General features: G+C 37.1%; 1 pseudogene; it reads right to left on the bottom strand.

Moving 5' to 3' along the window:
* Positions 1 to 297: 297 nt before the first annotated feature.
* LOC149546977 (protein NRT1/ PTR FAMILY 5.2-like) lies at positions 298 to 3,048 on the bottom strand (annotated as a pseudogene).
* Between the last annotated feature and the right edge of the window lie 398 nt (positions 3,049 to 3,446).

Raw genomic sequence — 3,446 nt, 5'->3', positions numbered from 1 at the left:
TTGCGCCGACATCATAGCACAATCAAGACGTTTCAATATGTGGTCAGGACCGGTTCGAAAATTGGACCAAGTGTGCCAAGCCCCATTATCATGATGGCGGCTAGTATTGGGATCAAAGAGGCCCAATTTATATGCATGTAAAACCAGGCTTCTCTTTCTTCAGCTGTCCAACGGAAAGGCAGAATGCCATCTTTGTCAGAGGCCACTTCAACCATATTGAAGTCCCCACACAGGACCCAAGTAGCTGGCGGCAGGTTGTCAACAAACCAAACCCACATTTGCGCCCTTTCCACAGCATCATTGGTCATCGTCACTATTGATGTCATTCCCTAAATTCTGTACACCATTGGTTGAAACATTCAAAGAAGATTCCGTTGCTTCCCTTCTTAATCTATACAAGCGAGACATAATACAGAAGAAAATGCAGTTCAAGGAATTAAGAAAGGCCAAGAGGCCATAATAATAGTCCAGATGTGATGCATTCACGTTATCGACCATCCTGCTTTCATGGCCCACTTGCCCCGTAATGCTGCTAATAACTTCGAGAAGAATACTGTTGATGAAGGTGCCAACTCCTAAGGAAGCTGCATACAATGCACTTCCCAAACTGTGGATACCTTCTGGTGCTTCATCATAAAAGAATTCCAGCTTCCCTACTTGTAGAAAGGCTTCTGCTGTTCCCATTAATATAAACTGTGGAAGCAATGTGAATATGCTTCTAGGCACAATTGCATGCATATCATCTTGGATCCTCTGCTTCTTAACAATCCTTAGGCGTTCAATTTCAGTTACCATTGCTGTCAACATAGCAACAGTATGGATTAACATGCCAATCCCCATCCTCTGTAGTATAGTTATGCCTCGTGGATTTCCTGTGAATCTTCTCAATATGGGAACCAGTAGCTGATTGTATACTAAGAGGGATATTAGCATTGATATGGAAACAGAAGCTCCAATACTCGCTGGTGGAAATTGTATGTTAAACCCCATTTGTGTCTCTAGGGTCATTGCCTGCCTCAGGAACAGTGTCCCTGAACTTTTAAGGTACCAGGGAATATGGTTGTCACCCAAATTTGTAGGATTTGTATTGCCAGCTTTGTTTCCTCCACGTCTGTAACAGTGCATGGATTTGAGCTTACCCCATTTTGAACTGGCGCTTTGTATAGAAATCTGCTATTTAGAAGATAATCATGTAGATTTAAGCATAACAATCTATATTTAGATTTTCATGTCGACCCATCCTAATTTACACTAGTACAGGAAGTATGTGAAATGATTTCATGTGAACCAAGAAATAAAGCCATATGTTTAAGGATCGCCTTATTTTACAATTAAACAATAGAAAATATCAAACTTATCACACCATCTACATGTCAATGCTCGCTCTGTTTGAGAATTAGTTGATGTATAATCTGTGAGAGAAAGAATTGTATAGATAAACTTCCAACCTGAGATGCGAACTGTGGGAAATAATTTGTCGGTATTGATCAACATATTCCCTTGAATTCACTTCATGAAGAAATGATGGGTCCAAAGGAACCTGCATTTTCCAATTCATAATCATCCTAACAATCACATTTAAAATTCGTTGGAATGGGCTGCCTGGTTGAGCTGTGTGCCTGAAAAATGGGCTTCGTACCAGCAGCAGTAGGGACGATATTACAAGTGCTAAGGTAATGATTCCATAGCCAACCCCCCAGCTGACTTTGTTTTCAACATAGACAACAAATGTCTGACCAACCAAGTCCCCGAAGAAAACCATAAAAACCCAACAGTTTTGAAACTTCACCTTCTGCTGCCTTTCTTCAGGGTCAGATTCATCAAACTGATCCAATCCGAAAGCTGAGATTTTTGACCTGCTTCCTCCAGACCCTAAAGCAATAAAGCACATGGCAAAATAAAATTTCACATAATTTAGAGACGAAATCTTTTCGCAGCCTTCATTTGATTGGTAATCTTGCGGTCTCCAAGGTTTCAACAAAACGGAAAGAGTTAGGAACACCATTCCCTGCACGAAATGAAACACCATTATCACATATAACCAAAATTTGAAATTACTTTTAGTTTCTCTAATCAAATCAATTTTATATGTTTTTGAATTGAGAGCTTAGACTAAACCGGCTGGTTATTTAGAATGTCGAGTCAGTCTTTTGAACACATCAAACATGTTTGCATTCAACTAATCATCAATGTATTTTACTAGGTTTAATTGTTAATAAGCAGGTGATGGGCAACAACACAATACATTCAAATAACTACTACATTTAGGTTTTCTACAATCAGTGCTTTTGATTAAAATAATGAATTGGTGGACGGGAGATGACATCTTCAATATGATGACTTAGTATGAATCTTAAATATATTGTCATTTACTTCGATCGAATTAGCAGTCAACAGAATTCTACCCTCCTACAACATAAGAACAAGCATCATGCATTAAACATATAATAGTACTTACAAGGGTATATATACATGAAAATATGAGGAATGTCAAGAAATGTCCCAAATATGTATCAGTAATGTATGTAGCAAGGAAAGTTATAAGAAAGGAAGTGCCAGCCCAATTACTCGCATTTATTGAGGAAGAGACAGTGCCTTCATGAAGCTTGGTTGTCAGATATACCACTAAATTTGACCAAATGCCAGAGAAAGCCATTCTTTCACAGAATTCATAGCCTGAAAATAAACACTACACCATCAGTTCTAAAAGAAATAAAACATGAATTCACAGACGCCGATTGTTAATTACCGATAATAGCAGAAGCAGCTTTCCAGCGTCCTGTCTCTACTGTTATAAAAGATCTCCCCCTCCTATTGCCAGGGGCGTCCATACTCAATTCCATGGTATTGTTAGCCATTAAAAAATTTCCTGTCAAATGAAGATCAGTTTTCTGATCCTTCAACCTTTGGGCAATGGAAATCAATGAGAACGGAATCTTTAATAATAATAAAGATCCGACAGTTAGCTGGATTCTATGAAGCATAAAACTCCTCGTAATTAATTGCGACCCGAATTTTAATCTTAAATAAAACCGCATAGATAGCCATTGACGTGAAGCAATTGATAGGAAGTTTTGAATTATGCATCGCTGGTTCATCGAGGTGAAGCAAGACATGAATAAATGTCATATCTTTTATCAAGAATTTTATCTTTTCTGCTTGGACTAGGTGATCATATTGATTCAGCAATTACTCTTAGATATCATATAAATATGTCCCCGTATATGGGTAATATCGAAACTGACAAGGACCTTCTAATATAAATTATAAATATGTTATGTTAATTAAATCATTGACGCAATAAGTATTAAAAAAGTTTTATATATAAGTGAAGATAGTGATGTTAATAAATAAATAAATAAGCTAACTAAATGTGAGGGTTAATGATATTTAGTTTTAATATTAGTAAAATATTAATAATGTTGAATATATTTAGAATGAATTGT

Source organism: Cupressus sempervirens, chromosome 7 (assembly GCF_028749045.1).
Source record: "Cupressus sempervirens isolate cs-2001-9-10 chromosome 7, ASM2874904v1, whole genome shotgun sequence".
Taxonomy (NCBI): Eukaryota; Viridiplantae; Streptophyta; class Pinopsida; order Cupressales; family Cupressaceae; genus Cupressus; species Cupressus sempervirens.
This window is presented reverse-complemented; position numbering and strand designations above follow the sequence as displayed.